This window comes from Pinus tabuliformis, chromosome X, assembly GCF_031772625.1.
Source record: "Pinus tabuliformis cultivar Carrire ecotype Pingquan chromosome X, CPIR1, whole genome shotgun sequence".
Lineage (NCBI taxonomy): Eukaryota > Viridiplantae > Streptophyta > Pinopsida > Pinales > Pinaceae > Pinus > Pinus tabuliformis.
In genome coordinates this window covers 295,749,932-295,760,481 of record NC_142308.1, presented here as the reverse complement: position 1 = coordinate 295,760,481, position 10,550 = coordinate 295,749,932, and positions in this window count along the sequence as shown.

The window sequence follows — 10,550 nt, the reverse complement described above, 5'->3', positions numbered from 1 at the left end:
TGGTTGTTGATGCAGTGTTGTGGTGACAGTGATCTGATTGTTCAGGTTGACTGATTGTTGATAGAAGCAATTGTATTTGATGATTGTATTGCAATGGTGAATGATTTTGAGCTTCAATGTTACTGATGGGTCTAGTAAGAAAATTTGATGAAACATGGCCTACATAGTGTATTTTTGTGTACCAGGAGTATCCAATCTAAAAAGCTGTGAAACATGGTCCCTGGAGGAAGAGTGAAGATAGTAGCATTCTCTAGGCTGGTGCCTACATACTGGCAAACATATCAACCAATAAAACAACTAGGGGGTTGGATCTCCCTTCTAGTAGAAGCTAGAAAATGAGTGAAGGTTGTAGCCTTCAACAGGTAGATGCCTGTGTACTGGAAAAGTTTGCACCAATACAAAACTTGTAAACACTTTTTATTATAAGAAGATTGAAGACTGAGACAACAACATCGATGGTTTTTTTTCCCACATTAGGTTTCCACCTGAAAAATCCTAGTGTTCATGTGTGTTGATTTATTCTGTTCTTACTACATCTGTTTACTGCTTAGTAAATGAATCACACTTTGATTTAAGATAATGAATTACTTGTTTATCAAATTTTATTATTTATACGCTGGTTTCATTCTTTATAGGCATAGACATACGCTGGTTGGTTTCAGAAAAATAGCATATACAGTTTGAAAAGGAAAATCATTATTTTCTGATTCACTCCCCCCCTCCCCCTCTCAGCATTTTTCCCAACATGTAATGATTTGTACTAGACTAGAGTATAGAGTAGGTTTATGTCAAAACTAGGGAAGTAGCGTTAGACAAGAGTGAAATAGGTTTTCAAGTATTTTCATGGCACTAGTGATTATAGTCTCTACTACCAAGGAAGACCAAGATTGGACAAATTTTTGGACATCTGTGGCTTTGTTGATGTAGACTAGGCTAGATATCTAAAGCAGAAAAGATCTACAAGTGGGTGCGTGTTCAACCTATTTGGAGGTGTAGTTAGTTGGATGAGCAAGAGAGAGTTTGTAGTGGAACTTTCAACTACAGAGGAAAAATATATGACACCCACTCATGCAAGCAAGGGGGAAGTTTGGTTGTAGAGATTGTGGTCAAGTATGGGGTTAGTAAAATGAGTTATAAGGATATACTGTGACAACCAGAGTACACTTTTCTTGGCAAAGAACCTTATTTTTCATTAAAAGAAAAAGCACATTGATGTTTAGTATCACTTTGTGAGGGATATGGTTGAGGACAAAAAGGTGTTATTGGTAAAGGTGGATACTTTGACTAATGTTGCAGATGCATTAACAAAGTCTATAAGCATTGAGAAGTTTTCTTGTGTTGAGAAACAATGGGCATTGTAGGGTTGGACTAATGACTAAGCGCTCCCGTGACCCCTTGTGTGGAAAAGAAAACAACAAGTGGGATAATGTTGGGTGTGTGATATATTATTTCCATGACTAGTCACACTTGTGGCGGGAGGGGGTGAAAGCCCCCCTTGTTTGTTGTGTTGGGCATAGTAGGGGGGTCACAGGGGGCGAAACCTCCCTTTGTTATAGACATTTTTGGGCACTGCAACCCCAATAATACATGTCCATAAACCAAGGGCTCCTAAGTCCCTATAAGTGTTGCTTCACACCCTAAAGGAACAGGGTCAGCTGATTACATCATCTCCCAGAAGTTCTCCATAGAAAACTGCTCAGAACTGGTCAAAGCTGGACCATACAGACTACCTAGTGCAGAGGGTGCGATGCATACTGGAAAGCCCTTCTGTAGGGTGCGATGGGCGAGAGTAGACAAATGGCAGAGACAGTTTGCAAGGTGGATCGTCATGGAATCTTCCAGAAACTTCTCCTGTGACACTTGCCTCTCTGAATTCGCCCAGGGATGAGTAAGAGATCATCAATCTCCAAGTGGAACCAAGAAATATCAGAGAGAGGACACTAATCAAAATCCCAGAAGCTGACTCACCCCCCTGCAATCATCTATATATGGATCCCTCATCCCAGAGATCCAGAGGCTGGAATTTTGTATCTTGTAAGGAAGTGCTATTGGTTTCTTGGTGGAATATCATAGTGTTGGGTGATCTAAGCTTTTCATGAGGTGAAGAAGGGCTTTCATGCTGGGAGGATGACGCTGGGTCAGAACAATTGGTTGTAATCCTCTTTGCTATTCTTGATATTAATAAAGCTATTCAAGTTTTCCTCCACATTTTTGTATGTTTGATGATATATGCATTTGTGTGGTCAATATATATCTAGTCCTATATTGTTTATGATTGTAGATCTCTGTTCTTCAATAGTATTATGCTGCTTTGATTCCACAGGTGCTCTTTGAAGCTGGGTAGACGAAGGAAAAGCGGCAAGGATCTGTCAGAAGGGAGAGGAACCAAGCAAGGAACCAAGCAAGGAACCAAGCGCAAGACTGAGGTTGGTGTCCTTTGTTCCCCTCTTATCTACTTCTCATAAAGGAAAGCGAAAGTAGTTTTAGTTTGTTTGTTTCTAAGATAGCTACCAGTCTTAGTGGGACTAGCAGCTCCGAGTGGACACTAGATTTCCCGATAACAAAATGGCGACTCCACTGGGAAGCGAATAGCTTGTTTGCTTGTCTATACTTGTTTGCTTTATAAACTTACAGACGGAGCCTGAAGTTAAGCCAACTAGCCTTCGAACTGCATTTGCTATGCAAGTACAAAGTAGATCAATGCTGCTTTAGTCTATCTCCGGGTTTTGTTTATAAACTGAATAATCGATTTGTAAACATCCTAATTGCCCTAGTGGTGGCTCTAGTAACCTCATTAGATTAGCCCCTGTGATTTCTATTTACTGACTATCATTTGCTCGGCCTAAATCCCTGAACTGAGCTGCAAACTGTGACCAAGAGCCAAGTAAAGTCTCGTCCTAGTACCATCGCACCCTCTCTTCAAGGAAATCAGTTTGCATCGCACCTCCCGTGTGTAGTAGGTGGGATGCATACTGGATTCCCTTTGTAACAGGTGCGATGATAAAAAAAGGCTAATTTTGCCTCCAGGTTTTGGTTTTTCTTCACTCTTCTCAGCTCTATTCAGGAGTTTTGCTGTCTGTGATCAGTATACCACTGAAGAAAATCCCTTGCTTTGCATGATTCCACCTCCATAGTACAAAGGATTGTGAATGTTTTTATGTATTGTGTGCCATTTTCAGTTATCTTTTACAAAGAAGTAGCTTAATCGAACTGTCGTTTCTTGATTTGGAAGTGTCGCAAGTGTCGTTTTCAGTCATAGAAAAGAATCCTATTGTTCTTGATAGTCGATTATACTATTACTATTGTATTTGATTTGAATTAGTGATTTTTCAAGTGTCGAAAGCAGTTTTCAATTCAAAATAGAAAAGTGTCGTCATTATCTTCCTTTCGTTTTTGAAGAGAAAATTGTTAGTACTGTCGCTTTGAAAAGATAATTCAGATTTGTACTTAGCATTCTTCTTGTCATTCACACATTAAGAAAGCTGAAAACAAATACATGTATGTGCATTTGCATTTAGACTTCTTATTGGTTTGATTTAGGACAGTGCATCTAGTGTGTGCTCTCTGCTCTATGTTGAAAGAATATCATCTCTCTTTCTTTAGTAGCTAGGATTTTCATTGAAAAAAGAAGATTAAACGATTGTTTATCATCTTAGATTGCATTTTAGGAATTGTATATCTACATCACGTGGTGAACCTGAAAGCCAAATTTGTTAAGAAAGATCAACTGTAAAATAAATTCAATGAACATAAAAACGCTTTGGAACCTAACGCACAACATCTAGAAGTCTAGGCTAGAGACGTATTCTGGCGTCGTAAGCCTGGTAACTATCGATTTCATTGTTGGTTGGGTGATTCCTCGTCTTTGATATGACAAGTGCCAGTACGGACTTGTGCCTGAAGTTAAGCGAGCTAGCCTTCGAGCTGCATTTGCTATGCAAGTACAAAGTAGATCAATGCTGCTTCAGTCTATCTCCGGGTTTTTTTTATAAACTGAACAATCGATTTGCAAACATCCTAATTGCCCTAGTGGTGGCTCTAGTAACCTCATTAGATCAGCCCCTGTGATTTCTATTTACTAACTATCATTTTCTCGGCCTAAATCCCTAAACTGAGCTGCAAACTGTGACCAAGAGCCAAGTAAAGTCTCGTCCTGGTACCATCACACCCTCTCTTCAAGGAAATCAGTATGCATCGCACCTCCCGTGTGCAGTAGGTGGGATGCATACTGGATTCCCTGTGTAATAGGTGCGATGATCAGAAAAGGCTAATTTTTCCTCCAGGTTTTGGTTTTTCTTCACTCTTCTCAGCTCTATTCAGGAGTTTTGCTGTCTGTGATCAGTATACCACTGAAGAAATTCCCTTCCTTTGCATGATTCTGCCTCCATAGTACAAAGGATTGTGAATGCTTTTATGTATTGTGCGCCATTTTCAGTTCTCTTTTACAAAGAAGTAGCGTAATCGAACTGTCGTTTCTTGATTTGGAAGTGTCACAAGTGTCGTTTTCAGTCATAGAAAAGAATCCTATTGTTCTTGATAGTCGATTATACTGTTACTATTGTATTTGATTTGAATTAGTGATTTTTCAAGTGTCGAAAGCAGTTTTCAATTCAAAATAGCAAAGTGTCGTCATTATCTTCCTTTCGTTTTTGAAGAGAAAATTGTTAGTACTGTCGCTTTGAAAAGATAATTCAGATTTGTACTTAGCATTCTTCTTGTCATTCACACATTAAGAAAGCTGAAAACAAATACATGCATGTGCATTTGCATTTAGACTGCTTATTGGTTTGATTTAGGACAGTGCATCTAGTGTGTGCTCTCTGCTCTATGTTGAAAGAATATCATCTCTCTTTCTTTAGTAGCTAGGATTTTCATTGCAAAAAGAAGATTAAACGATTGTTTATCATCTTAGATTGCATTTTAGGAATTGTATATCTACATCACGCGGTGAACCTGAAAGGAAAATTTCTTAAGAAAGATCAACTGTAAAATAAATTCAATGAACATAAAAACGCTTTGGAACCTAACGCACAACATCTAGAAGTCTAGGCTAGAGATGTATTCCGGCGTCGTAAAGCCTGGTAACTATCGCTTTCATTGTTGGTTGGGTGATTCCTCCTCTTTGAGACGACAAGTGCTAGTACGGACTTGTGCTCCCACGTATCATCGAGTATATATTGGGAGACCACAATAGGCTATATCCTTTATCCATAGGAAGCCGTGTCTGCCGCCCTATCGATTGCAATGCACTGAACACAACATTTGGGAAGATTGACTGTCGTATCGTAAAAAGTATTCTGTAGTTTTGTGATTGGTTTGGTAATCCCTCTGTCTAGATTTCCAGAGTAGTCTCTTTCGTTCCTTTTCAGACTCCTTAAAGGAAAAGGTCCATCTGAGCACTTGTCACTTCAGGCTCATTAAAAATCGAAGGTGACTAGAGTCATCTTTTGTTTTTTCTCAACCCTTAAAAATTGAAAAAACAAGTTGTGTCAAAGCGTCTAAAATTTATTTTAATTGGAATAATATCACTATTCCCACGTTGGTCTTAGGTTGAGGAAAATGGAGTCCAACAACCAAGGATTCCCCCCTAGAGGAAATCCTAGTCCTTTCTCCTCTTGGGGAGATGTTGGTGCACCTCATATGGCCATATTGTCACTTCCAGGATTGACGATTGGCTTGCCAGTATGGCTCTTCTTGACCTCTGTCATTCAGAACACCGTGATTCCTGAACAATCAAGTCAGCAACTAGATGACACTAAAGTTACGCCCCAACCTTCTACTTCATCTGATTTTCCCTCTCCTCCTTCCTCTTCGCTTGATGAAGTTGGTAAAGCCAAAAATCAAGTAACTAAGAAGGAGAAGAAGGGGAAGGAGAAGAAAGAGAAGAAGAAGAAGGAGCCAAAGGCGAAAAGCGGTAACTGCGCATCGTCTAGTGAAAATCCACACACCGCACCATCCAAGCCTAAATCTCCATGTGTCATTTGCAAAGGAGACCACTATCATCGAGATTGTCCTTGCATCCCTCGGATCTTAAGGGACTGGTCTCCTCGATTGCACAATCCGGTGTCATCAACCTCTGAAGATCATGTTGAAAGTACACCATCAACTAGTGAAAGCGAAGCATTTGGATAGAAAAGGAAATGTAAATTTCCTTGTAAACTGTGTGAAGGCGATCACGTCATCCATCGTTGTCCCTTCCTAGACGAAGCTAAAAGAGTCTTGGATAACCGTCCTGCTTCACCGCTACGACTTCCTCCTGGATACAAGAAACTCTTGCCGAGTCCATCACTAGTTGAAAATCCGATCAACACGCCATTGTGGCCAGTCAAAGCATCTGCCATTGAAGATAAACCCGCTGAATCCATACCAGACGAAAGTCAAAAATTTGAGGTGGTAGTCGACCCGGTCTTGTCTTCGGAAGGTCCATCTTCAGATGATACAATCACCGAAGAGAATGAGAACGACACCGTTCAAATTCTTTTCGTAAACACAGACTCTGATGAACATGGGGGCAATCTACCCATTCCTTTACCGTAGGAAGGAAGTTCGTCAGAGTCATATCCGACCGTCTATTCGGTCCCACCTCCAAGCAACCTAGTCGTTTCCTTCGATTGGAATCTACTAGGCAGACCCCGTTTACCGGCTAGTGTACCATTCCGAATCATTGTACAAGCTTACAAAATGGTCATGGTCGGTACCATCATAGATGAAGGGGCTTCTGTGAGTATCCTTTCCTCAACTGCTTGGAAAGTGCTTGGTTTTCCATCAGTTCTGCTTGAGATGAGAAATCTGACAGGCTTCGACAAAGGAACCAGTCGACCGTTAGGGATCCTTGCTAATGTGCCCATAACGTTGAGAAGGAAAACTGTTTATATGAACGTAATTGTAGTCCAAGGACCTCTAGATTATAATCTACTCCTTGGGCGCGACTATATTTATAGCATGGGAGCCATTGTCTCCTCACTCTTTAGAGTAATGTGTTTTCCGCATGAAGGCTGAGTGGTCCAGCTCGTAGACCAGCTTTCGTTCCCCGGCTCACACATAGCTAATAGTCAAATGCCATCCATAAATGGTCTTTTCACGCAAGGAATGTCTCATCAATCTCCAGTACATCCACCTGAAGAACGCGAGTAATTTGGGAGGACATGACTGAAACCCAGGGGGCATGCACCCTAGTCTGTTTCGGTAGGAAAACCTTGGGTATAGGGTAGGTTTCGGCGGGGGATATATGACTAGTTTGACACACCCGTCCGTTTAGGAAAATGGGATTAGACTGGAATAAGATTCCCTCGTCAAATTTATGTGAGTGGAGGCGACCGCACCACTCACCTTTGTCTATCGCTAGGGAAGTGTTTTGTCTGCGACGCTGGAGCAATCTTGTAGATGCGAGAGCTTTCATATGGTAACCTGGAAACTCTACTTCACTATGCTTGGGGGCATGCAAACCTTTTTGCCTGAAAGTGAAGATTGACCATTTATTTTCTTAGTTTGTAGTTTCTCAACCCTTTAAACTCATAGGATTGGTCGTTCCTAGCTTACATAATGAAAGGATCCGGAGCAAAGTTTCGAATGGTGCAAGCCCCCTAAAAATTGAACCTATCAATGAGACATCCTTATTATACGACCAGCACGAGAAGTTTTTATGTGGAGTTCAAGCTCGTTAAAAATTAAACCTAAGCAATGAGGAAATGTTTCCCCCAGAGTTTAAGCTCATTAAAAAATGAACCAATTTCCGGTAAATAACCATTGTGAATGCATTATCATCAGATTTTGAGCCCTGGTCATGTTCTCATCATCACCTCCACTCTGTTTTAGCTGATCATTCACCTCCATTTGATTGTTTACCCCTTTTTGAGGAACAACTGCAAAGAGTGATCCTGTTAGCCATCCTTGTAACACTGCCGTGATTGGAAAATTCCAAACCTTACCTGGAATCAACTACTACCTGAAATTATCACTCGTTCCTCAAAAAATGAGTCTCCTTTAAGATCTTTTCACCTGACTCGTAAAATATGAAAAGATTTCCGAGCGATTGGCCTCTCCATCTCGTTAAAGCGACCGGAAGTGCTATCCCTCCTCTAGATTTTAATCTTTTTGGACCTGAGGGATTATTACACAAAAAGATCGAGCGCTTGTTTTGTTCGGCTCGTTAAAATTATTGAAAATTCATCCCTTTCGTATTATTTTATACTTTTTTGGACTTAAGGGATTATATGATGAAAAAGGATTATTGGAGTTTCCTTTACGTCCCTTTCAGACTCTCTAAAATTGAAAAGGACCGAGTTATCTTTGTCGTTAAACTCATTAAAACCAATAGTGGGAAACTTGTCCATACAGACAAGAACGAGTTTCACTGTCGCTAGGCTCGTTAAAACATAGCGACAGGTTTGCCCGAAGGGAAAATTATAGAACAAGCATATGTTATCCTCCTCAAGCTTGATAAAAATAAAGAGGTACTGGTCAGCAATGACTGGGGAAAAATTGGGAAGAAAACTTGAAGAAACTTTATTGGTAGCAAGTCGCTCTTGAACATGACACTTTCACTCCACATTCGAGTCGGGTTGGGTTATTCCGTTCACCGGTCATATCACCATTGGTCCATCGCACCATCCATATTTGGGGTTAACGCTACCAATCCATATCAGTGTCGCCGGTATGTTCAAGAGAAGTCTCTCAGAGAATTCACCTGTGTCTCATCCGCTGCAATATATTCACGCTCCATTCTTTCAAGACCGCCACCCTGAACCCTATATCATCAGATCGTTTTCACCTCCAAAATAATTTACTCCGTTCTGTGTTGTAAATGTGGGATTCATTAAGGCCCTCCTACGATGGGTCGCTTCTTGTCGACATCAGCTCATTATCCAAGAAGTCGACTTAGGAACAACCCTTTCAATACTTTGAAGCTTGCATGCCTCAATGGCAAGTTTCTCACTTCCGGTGACAGGTTTACATCAATGGCCTTCAACCAAAAGATTATGCATGGTGTTAGACGCCAAGTCCCTTTTTCACACCACGTGAATTGTACTGTAGTACCTTGAGGGTCATCATCATTATCGGTGATTCCTCTCGCACTTGTTAACAGCTTACATCATTGGCTGGTAATCAGGCGATGTCTTTCCATGTTCGACTCCAGAACATCTTCCACAGACTTGTACTTTGAGTGAAGATTGAACGAGTTTGAAGACCCCAGATCTAGTTTCATCCATCCGGGTTGCGATATATTCAGAAAAATAAAGACGTCAAATGTACATCATTGCTGCACAGATGATCATCTGAATCAAAGGATGATGGCTCTATCAGAATCATCAGTCTGCCACATAGACGGTTGTCTGTCTTATGTACATAAAAATGAATTTATAAAGCTGAGCATGAGAATTCCTGCCTCAGCTAGATCATGAAAAATATTATGAAGATAATGTATTGTATTGTATCTTATTACAGGTCACCTTCCAGCTCGAAAAAACTTTGGATCCTCATGATAAAGCATTTCACCCGACATCAAAAGATTAACGACCTCATGCTTTAGGGGGCAACTGTTATAGACATTTTTGGGCACTGCAACCCCAATCATACATGTCCATAAACCAAGGGCTCCTAAGTCCCTAAAACTGTTGCTTCACACCTTAAAGGAACAAGGTCAGCTGATTACATCATCTCCCAGAAGTTCTCCACAGAAAATTGCTCAGAACTGGTCAAAGCTGGACCATACAGACTACCCAGTGCAGAGGGTGCGATGCATCTCACCTGCTCAGTGAAAAGGGTGCGATGCATACTGGAAAGCCCTTCTGTAGGGTGCGATGGGCGAGAGTAGACAAATGGCAGAGACAGTTTGCAAGGTGGATCATCATGGAATCTTCCAGAAACTTCTCCTGTGACACTTGCCTCTCTGAATTCGCCCAGGGATGAGTAAGAGATCATCAATCTCCAAGTGGAACCAAGAACTATCAGAGAGAGGACACTAATAAAAATCCCAGAAGCTGACTCACCCCCCTGCAATCATCTATATATGGATCCCTCATCCCAGAGATCCAGAGGCTGGAATTTTGTATCTTGTAAGGAAGTGCTGTTGGTTTCTTGGTGGAATATCATAGTGTTGGGTGATCTAAGCTTTTCATGAGGTGAAGAAGGGCTTTCATGCTGGGAGGATGACGCTGGGTCAGAACAATTGGTTGTAATCCTCTTTGCTATTCTTGATATTAATAAAGCTATTCAAGTTTTCCTCCACATTCTTGTATGTTTGATGATATATGCATTTGTGTGGTCAATATATATCTGGTCCTATATTTTTTATGATTGTAGATCTCTGTTCTTCGATAGTATTATGCTTCTTTGATTCCACAGGTGCTCTTTGAAGCTGGGTAGATGAAGGAAAAGCGGAAAGGATATGTCAGAAGGGAGAGGAACCAAGCACAAGACTGAGGTTGGTGTCCTTTGTTCCCCTCTTATCTACTTCTCATAAAGGAAAGCGAAAGTAGTTTTAGTTTGTTTGTTTCTAAGATAGCTACCAGTCTTAGTGGGACTAGCAGCTTTGAGTGGACACTAGATTT